Source organism: Myotis daubentonii, chromosome 3 (assembly GCF_963259705.1).
Source record: "Myotis daubentonii chromosome 3, mMyoDau2.1, whole genome shotgun sequence".
NCBI classification, from domain to species: Eukaryota; Metazoa; Chordata; class Mammalia; order Chiroptera; family Vespertilionidae; genus Myotis; species Myotis daubentonii.
Genome location: NC_081842.1, coordinates 111701733 through 111712000, shown reverse-complemented (window position 1 = coordinate 111712000; position 10268 = coordinate 111701733). Strand labels below are relative to the sequence as shown.

The 10268-nt window shown below is 39.6% G+C and overlaps 1 pseudogene; it reads left to right on the top strand.

Moving 5' to 3' along the window:
* The first annotated feature begins 876 nt into the window (after positions 1-876).
* LOC132230568 (nucleolar and spindle-associated protein 1-like) lies at positions 877-2634 on the top strand (annotated as a pseudogene).
* The last annotated feature ends 7634 nt before the right edge of the window (positions 2635-10268 follow it).

Below are 10268 nucleotides of genomic sequence, written 5' to 3'. Positions count from 1 at the left end.
AAGAGAGGTAGAGAAGGAAGAATAAAGAGGGAGCAGAGGGAGGGAAGGGAAGAGAGGGAAGGGGAGGGAGAAAGAGAGAACAAGTTTTTCTCTTTGTTGGAGACTAATTGAAGTAAAAAGTATTCTGTTTTGTTTTTATTTGTCACAGTAATCTTTGATTTGTAATATGTAAACATTTACTCATTAACTCAAATAAAAATAGAGTGATGTTTGAAAAATGTGGAAAAATATTATGACTAAGAATTGAAAAAAAGAGCTGAAGAGTGGGGTGGTAAGGTTATTGGTTCAGGCTAAAGATCTGCAGATCCACTCATCTTTTCTTCTGTGGGGGAATACAACTCAAGATAGATTGAGGAATTTGACAAAAGATCAATGTCAGAAGCAGAGTTAGAACGAAGGTTTCCTGGTTTCATGTTTCAGGTTGCTCCCACTCTCAGCATATACTGGCTCTTTGTCTCATCACTTATAAGAACAAGTTTTTGGAGAGCAGCCACTATCTCTCTTATTTATTATTTTTTTTCTAAATATATTTTATTGATTTTAGAGAGGAAGGGAGAGGGAGAGAGAGATAGAAACATCAATGATGAGAGAGAATCACTGATTGGCTGCATCCTGCACGCCCCCTACTGGGGATGAGTCGGCAACCCAGGCATGTGCCATTGGCCAGAATCGAACCTAGTCTCTTATTTATTCTTAATTCTTGGGATTATGTAACTAAAGACACACAAATTATTGCTGCATGGATAAATACACATATAAATAAAAAGGTGATTGTACTATGTAAGTGTAAGAGGAAGCTTGAAGAAACCAAATGTAGAATTTATATTGTGTATAAATCTTGGCTGGGTCAACGACTAGAGTGCGCCTGAGTTTTGAACCACGCGCCAGAGGTTGGAGGGTGCTTCGCCTGGTTGCCTGGATTGCAAATAGGGATGACCGTCCCCTCCCTCGAGGAGCTGGAATCCTTCAAATACAGTGACTTGCAGAACTTGTCCAAGAGTCTGGCCCTCTGGGCTAACCTGAGGGCAGACAAGCTGCTAAAAGCCTTGAAAGCCCACCTGAATGGGAAGCAAGAAAAGAAAATGGAAATCAGGATGAAAGTCGAACTTCTGCATCCTCTTGTGATGAGACTGAGCTGCAAATCAGCAGTCAGAAACAAGCTGAGTGGGAACCAGCTGGCCATGTCACCAAGAAAAGAAGAAGGCCCAGGACTGTCCACAGCAATCCTGACTCCCATCAGGATCATTCAGAGATAAAAACAAGTGATCCCACTGAGTTCCAGAATCAAGAAAAGCAGGAAAACCAGGCTCTCAGACCTGTTGCAGAAGTTCCATCTCCACCAGATGAGAGACAAGGAAACGAGAATGCAGTGTCCTCGGGAAATAGTGGAATAAATGGTAATGAAGATTCAAAGGTACCTTCAGAAAGAAAGAAGTCTGCCTACACAGATGGGTTTTCTAAATCTGGAAAAAATAAAAGAATTGCAACCAGTACTCCAAACTTTAAGAAGCTTCATGAGTCCCATTTCAAGGAAATGGAGTCCATTGATCAATATATTAAGAGAAAAAAGAAAAATTTTGAACAACACAATTCACTTTATGAACTGAAGAAGCGGTCCATAACTAAGGAAGTGGTGGCAACTCCAGTGGGTCTCCAAAGAAGATTTTCTATGGCTTGTACTCCCTCAAGCCAGCAACCCTCACAAGGATGGGCCCAGGGTGCTGCAGAACTGAGCATCTTGTATATGAAGGGGTTGGTCAAGCATTCCACTCTCTCAGTAACTAAAATGAATGTCAGGTTTTCAGCTGCTACTAAAGATAATGAATACAAGCGTTCACTGACCAAGACTCCAGCCAGAAATTCTCCACATGTGTCCATATCTGGGAACACCCCAAAAGGCCAGGCTGTGCTTGGGACAAACAAGTTGAAGGCCACAAAGAGGGATTCTGCTACAGTTATTACCCCATTCAAGTTTTCAGCTGAAGCAGCACGGACTCCAGTCTTCAACAATAAACAAGTTTTTGATCTCAAAGAAAGTTTGTCTCGTCCCCTCAACTATGAGCCACACAAAGGAAAACTGGAACCATGGGGACAATCTAAAGAAAATAAGTGTCTGAATGAGCATGTAAGCAGGGTTAGCTTCCACAAGAAAACATATAAACAACCTCGTCTTCAGACCAGGGAGGAGCAACGGAAGAAACATGAGCAACAACGAAAGGAGAAGAAAGCAGAGGTGTTGGGAACTTGAAGGGGCCTTATTATGGCTGCAGATTAAGAGTTTAACATTCTGTAAATATTCCTTTATTCTGAACCTTTTTTGTAAATATTTTTATACTGTCCTTCCTACTTTAGTCAAAAGATCTTTTTCTGCTCTTAACTTTGTTCCTAAGTCGCTGTACAACTCAGTATTTTAATGAGATCTATCCTATACTTTTTTCCCCCATCCTATAGATTTTTTACCTAGATTTTTAATGTCAATTCCCCCCGCCTGGCTCTAATATTAACAGAATTGCAATCCTCTTCTAGGCAAGAGCATTTACCTAAAGGTAGCTTATTATAACACAAGCTTTAGTAGAAATTGAACAGTAATAACTTATGGATAGGGTAAGCTGGGAGAAGTCCCCTTTTTATCCTCCAGAGAATCTAGTCATCTTAATAAAACAAGGGGCCATATGGATTCGTTATAGCATCAAAATTTTACCCATGTGGTTTATTTCAAGCTTACACACCTTTTGTTCAACTCAGTTCTTGTAATTGTCATCTCACTCAATATATTCTTAAAAACAAAAACTCTATAGCTCCTTCTAGCCTTGCTTATTTAACAATATACAAGGCCATGTTGAAATTTCAGGATTGTTGCTTTAAGGATTACTGTGCTGTCAAACTTAAATTTTATTCAACTTATGGAAAAACTAGAGTTTCTTAGCATCATATCCACGTTTGTTGCACCTAAGTGGAACTTCTGAGTTTTGTACTGCTTCAGATTTGAAATTTAAAAAATTTAAAAAAAAGAAACCAAATGTACAAGTCTAATCCAAGTATGACACCTTACTGGGCACTCAAATTTTATTTCCTGTCTGTCAGAGTAACTGGGTGATTTAATTATTTGATTTTTTCCCTTATATACCTGTTTTAGGAAATGACCAAATGAATGTAAACTCTTACAATAATGATAGAAAAAGACAAATTTTTATGCATTGTGATTCTAGATAGTCTAGACCATCATTCCTACTAATGCTGAAATTTTGTATATTTCCAGATAGACAATGAACTAATCTTCTAAGGAGATACAGTACTGTGCAGTGAAAAAGATTACTAGATGAGAAATCAAGAGTTGGATGCTAATCCCATGTCTACCACTAAATTACTGTGTGACACAGAATAAGTTTCTCTTTTTTTTCTGAATTTAAATTTCCTCAGTACTTAAGTAAGCAGATTAAATAGATTCTTCTAATTTTAAAAATTCCCTGAATATAATAGTTAAAAATAACAACATGAACAGTTTGGATTTTCCACTTTTCCTCCTTGAGAACCTTATTGCTTGATGCTCTTCAAAAATATCTCTACAAGCAAAAACTGAATCTCTCTGTTAATTAAAGAATCCATATTTCTAGTATTATCTAATTCCATTGGAAGCAATTAAGAAATTATTGAAACACCTAACACCATGCTCACCTATCTATAACTGTCTCTGTCAGAGACAAATTATGCTCATTAAATATCCATGTACTGCTCTATATTGTCTAGCATGTGTTGCAACTGGATTATGTACATGTGATTGTGTTCTAGGAAACCAAAAGATAAGTGGAAGTGAAGAGTTATTCCTGATATGTACCTGTTTCAGACCATGTTTCTCCTTGGTCTTTCTTTTTCCTGCCTGGGCAACATAGGAGACCACAGATTGGGATTGCAAATTTCAGACTACCATGAGAGTTGTCTGGATAGCTATATCCTCAGAAGGGGGACATTTTCTGTTTACCCACAATGGACTTTGTGTGAGTGAGAAAATAATTTTAGCTGTGCTAAGCAACTGAGAAGAGTATATTTTATGATAGTGTAAACTAGTTCATCTTGATGCATATAACTTCTATATTATAACATTCCTAGTATATAATCCTTTGGAAAATTGACAAAAAAATTAACAAGGGCAATATAAAATATAGATAGCTAGAGAAGTATTAAAAATGCTAATTTTTTGTATAGTTTCTTAGGGTTACCCTATTAGTCTTTCTTTGTTAAATTTATTCTATTTTTCCCCATCACGTTTATCCCCTCTATGACCTCTTTTACCTCCTCAATCCCTCTCCTTCTGCAATCACCACACTATTGTCCATGAGTTATCTCTCTATTTTTAAAAAATTTTCACTCAATCCCTCCATACCCTCCTCCCAACCAGAGCTGTCTGCCTGCTCTCTATCTATGAGTCTGTCTCTATTTTGCTTGGCAGTTAACTGATCATGGTTTCTGGGACTTTTACTTTCCTCAAGAATATTAGTCTCCTAATTGCTTACGTATTTCCTTGAGCACTCACGAAGTTATTGATCTGTGGAACAGGACTTAACATAATGCCATTTTATTTTATTATTTGAGAGAGAGGGGGAGAGAGAAAGAGAGAGACACAGAGAAAGGGTGGGGGAGAGAGAGAAACATCTATCAATTGCCTCCCATGCCTATCATAATTGGGGATCAAACCTGCAATCTCGATATGTACCCTGACCAGAAATCGAACCCAGAATCCTTTATTGCACAGGACAACATTTCAACCAACTGAGCCATATTGGCCAGGGCATAATGCCATTTTAAAGAAAGGAAAACTCTAGTTAAATATAAACTTTTAAAACATTTTTCTGCTTGAAATAATATAGCAACTGTTTGCCATGAATGACTTAAACATGGTGATTTATAGAGAGTATTTTATATGAAAAACATTTGTAAGTGAGCACTTAAATTCCAACTAAATATTTTTCTAATATCCATCTATATATATAAAAGCCGAAGCGACTAGATGACTGGATGACTGAATGACCAGATGACCGACCAGTAGCTATGATGTACACTGACCACCAGGGGGCAGACGTTCCATGCAGGAGCTTTCCCCTAGTGGTCAGTGAGCTCCCACAGTAGGAATGCAGCTCAGCTGACCAATGGGCAGCAGACACCGGGCTCATGGCTGGCTGGAAAGTGCAGCTGCGGGGGCGAAAGCTTCACTCATGGACACTCCTCCTACACGGCCCTCTCCCATATGGACCGGGACTGGGATCAGGACCTAATTCCGGACAGACTGGGCATGAGCCTGCGGCCCCTTCTCTAGTGCCTGCACGAGGAATGAGGTTGCAATGATAAGAGGCGGCTGTGTGATCATGGGTGTGCCGGTATCACCCTAGGATGGGCACAGTGGGGCCAGGATGAGCGGGAGTGGCGTGGCCCAGCTGCCTGTTGCTTCCCGCACTACTTGATGCTGTGCAGATCGAAGTGGACAGCAGGCTGGAGTCTGATGAGCTGGTGGGTAAGGCCAGGCTGTTGCAGTGCGGAGGTCCACTGATCCCCGCAGGCCAGGCAAAGGGACCCTACAGAATTCATGCACTGGGCCCTAGTCTAATCTAATAAAAGAGAAACATGCAAATTGACTGCACCTCTGCTATGCCCCAAGCCATGCCCACCAGCCAATCACAGCGACTATATGCAAATTAACCCAACCAAGATGGTATCTGGCAGCCACAGAGCTAGAGAAAGCAGGAGGCTTGGTTGCCCTGGGATGGAGGAAGCCAAGCTTCCCACCTGCCCTGGCCGACTGTGGTCTCCACGCAAGGCAACAAAGTTTCAATAATAGAAGATAAATAAATCCCAGATACCTGCTTCCAGCCAGCCTCCACTGGGAGCTTGGGTGGCTGGGGGTTGTGGCCAGCCTGCAAACAGTCATCAGCCCCTCAACCAGGATGGCCACTCCCTCATGGGGTAAGGGTACCCACAAAGTGGCTTCGCCAGCCTGCAACCAGCCATCAGCCCCTCACCCAGGCTGGCCAGGCAACCCAGCAGGACCCCCCACCCTGAAGGGAATGTGGCCAGCCTGAAAACGGCCCTCAGCCCCTTGCCCAGGCTGGCCAGGCACCCCAGCAGGACCCCCATCCTGATCTGGGACACCCTTCAGGGCAAACCAGCCAGCCCCCACCCATGCACCAGGCCTCTATCCTATATAATAAAAGGGTAATATGCAAATTGACCCTAACAGCAGAAAGACTGGGAATGACTGGTCACTATGACACACACTGACCACCAGGGGGCAGAGACTCAATGCAGGAGCTGCCCTCTGGTGGTCAGTATGCTCCCACAGGGAGAACTCTGCTCAGCCACAAGCCAGACTGATGGCTGCCAGTACAGCGGTGGTGGTGGGAGCCTCTCCCGCCTCAGCAGCACTAAGGATGTCCGACTGCAGCTTAGGCCTGCTCCCCGCTGGCAAGTGGAGATCCCCCGAGGGCTTCTGGGCTGCCAGAGGGATGTCTGACTGCCAGCTTAGGCCCAATCCCCCAGGAAGCGGGCCTAAGCCAGCAGATGGACATCCCCCGAGGGGTCCCAGACTGCAAGAGGGCACGGGCTGGGCTGAGGGACCCTCTGAGTGCACAAATTTTTGTGCACCGGGCCTCTAGTCTATATAATAAAAGCCTAAGCAACCATACAGTGGAACAAACAGTTCCTATGGTGCACACTGACCACCAGCGGGCAGACACTCAACACAAGAGCTGCCCCCTGGTGGTCAGTGTGCTCCCACAGGGGGAGCACTGCTCAGCTAGAAGCCGGGCTCATGGCTGGTGAGTGCAGCAGCGGTGGCGGGAGCCATCTGAGTGCCAAGGAGCAGTGTGCAGGCGGGCAGTAAGAAGCAAGGGGTCCAGGACTGCCAGAGAAATTTCCAACTGCCAGCTTAGGCCTGATCCCCATGGGGAGTGAGCCTAAGCCAGTAGGTGGACATCCCCCATTGGGTCCCGGACTGTGAGATGGCGCAGGCCAGTCTGAGGGATACCCCCACCCCCATGCATGAATTTCGTGCACCAGGCCTCTAGTATTGTATAAAATTGAAAATAGCCTTATGAGGTCATTCCAACTATATACTGGATATATACCTTTACCTGGATATCCTAAGTTTAAGTGTTTTGAAATCCACCTTTTCATCTTATTTCTTTCATTTTCTCCCTGCACAACCTTGTTCTCTCTTCCTCTTTATCAAGTAGCAAAAGTATTGTTTACAGTCTACCTAAATATCAGTTCTGTTGATTCTACTTCATAATCTCTATACTAATTACTTTAGATACACCTATTAACAACTTCTACTTGGATTGTAGAAATAGTTCATCTTATTTCTACTACTGGATCCATCCTGCATAATTCTGCCTGAATACTTGCATCATAACCTCTTTCCTCTTATTAAAAACTTCCCAGAAATCATTGTCATTTTGATAAGAATATTACAGTTTTACAATGATCTATGTGTCACAATCTATGTAGACAGCATTGGTTCTTGTCACTCTTCCCTCTAATACTCAGGCTTCAGTCCCATCCTGTGTTGTGCTAATTTTCTGATACACATGCTTGTTCACAACTCCACACTTTTGCCTATATCCTCTGTGTAGATGCTATTCACTCCTTGTTTGGCAAAAGTCCTCTTGTCCCATCAAGATGTTGCTCACTGTATCTATGCTAAGTTATCACAAATTCCTTTAGACATTATAGGTTCCTTTTTTGTCTAGACTCCCAAGGTGCCTTTCCCATACTTCCATGAAAACATTTACCTTTTAGAAATTAGCTCTTACAATATACTTTACTGTTTTATTATGACTCCTAGAGAGCAGGGTATGCATATTTATCCTTGCATCCCTAGCACCAATCAATAAGAATACTTCACAAAAGAATAAAATGTTATCTTACCCATGTTTTTAACAAGCAACTGCCAACTGGAAATTTCAGTTGAGGGAGGATTAGATTTACTTTTGGGAATAGGTATTTTTTTGTAATTTTTATTAGAAATTGTGGCAAAAGGGATTCTGAAATGTCTGTTGGAATTTAAGGATGCAGTAATTATTGATTGGATATTGTTCAAATAGTGTCCAGTGGAATTTGGGGCTCAGCTTATATATTTTATATAAGAATACATTGTGTATTGCAAAAATGAATTTTAACATTAGCTTCTTGGGCAGATAAAATAAATCCTGAAGCCATAACATTTCTGACAACAATCTAAGGGTATAAATGGAATGAAGAGATTCTGGCTAAGAAAATCCTAGAAGCACTAAGCAGCCACTATTACCAAAGTGAACTAATCTAAAATGGGGTATAACATACTGAAAGCTCCATGAGTATATGGCAGTGCTAACATTCTTTGAGTAGGGCCAAACTTGGAGGGAACAATGAAATTTGTATTTAAATTGCATCAATTATAGTGGTAGTGTATCTCTGGAGGATTTAGGTATTAGGTCTTCAGACTAATTGAGAATCACTATAATCAAAAACCCTTGAAAATTCCTTATAAAAATGCTACCTTGGAGCTCAACAAACAATCTATAATTATTTCCAACCTAGTTAATTTTCCCGTATTAGAATATATTGTTGTTTCTTCAGTTGATACTGAATGATGTATTGGATGTTCATTAGGGGGAATTTTGTATGAAACAAGAGCTGAATTATGCCTTTAATTTTACATTCATAATGGTACACATAATCATTGAGTAGAACTGTGAGCTGAATTTTCTTCACTACTTAAATTATTTTTCTTTCCCTTTTTAAGTAAAATATTCTTTTATAACATTCATAATTTATAAAATTTAATGCTTTTCTTATTTGTGTGCATACTACCATCTCTTTACTGTTATGGCAGAGGCCATGATGTCAAACTCTTATAAAATGCATTCTTCCCAGTAACATGAAATTGTTATAATAAAAATTCTTGATAATGAGGGAGTAGAGCAGGGAATTGTCCTCTAATTCAAGTCAAGAGCCATTCTGAAAACACTAGTTCAACCATATCATATTGGAATAGAAAAAGGACACTGTAATTATTTAAATATTTTTAATGAGTACTTTTTTCTATTTGGGAATCACAAATTTTCTAAATCAAATTAACCAATGGCATTCAAATTTTAAAAAGAGATAAACCTACCACTTTTAAAAAAAGCACAGTTGACATTTACTAATGATCTTGTTTTAAATATGATCCTTGCCTGAGGCCAACTTACTACTCTCTTTTCTCTAATTAAATTTTAATTCACATTCAGGGGATTGTTACATAACACCACTTTCAGTAAATTATTTGGTTCTTCTTATCTACTCTAGGCAACTGTTTTTGTTCTTTTAATAATATACTCACTAGAAGAGAAGCAGAAAGAAAATAATCAAGTTAGTATTATTATAATGCTTTATTATTTTAAAGAATTAATATATTCCTAATTTATGTAATTAAAGTGGAAACCATATGTGGAAAACCATGTAATACATTAATAAGGTATAAAGTGATTAATATTAATCAAACTTTTAATTTAAAATATTACTTATTTGAATTTAGTATGTTCTTTGTTGGAAAAAAATGCTGATAATATGACTAATGAATTTTAAAAGAATTTTATATAAACAAATCAAATAATCCTGGGAGGTTAGATGACATATGTGGAATCATCAGAAAGAGGAAAGTGATAATTAGTTCTAGACCAATCCTAATGATTACTTAAAAGAGCTAAAGTCTAAGTTTATTCCTACTCCTGCGATATTATGAGGTCATGTCAGTCACAATTTGACAGGAAAAAATGACCAAGATTTAGTCTGTACAATTGTTAGAAGGGATCTTTCAGAAGCAACAATATATTTCTGAAAGCTTTGAGAAAATTATAATGTTAGGAATTCTATGAAATCAAAAACATTTGGAAAAGATTTAGGGTGGAAATTGAGCTTGTTTTAGATGGGTTATATAACACAGATGGACGCAGTGACAACAGGTAGTAGTTAATATAAATGTGTAATTACATATATTTGCTGCTTGAAGTCATAAATCCTAAGAAGATTTGAGAATTTTGTCCTGAATTCTTCTGCTCTTCCTCATTATCTATACTAGTAATTTCTACTTGAGGTAAAGAAGAAGAGGGCAGTGGGATGAGTGGGGAATAAAGAGGAAGGAGTCAAGGAGAAGGTCCATGATGCATTCATTCACCTTTATGTGATTTCAGTGGAAATCCTATATTTCTAATGATGTAAGGGAATTTATTGTTAATTTATTTAGTTGGAACTAACCT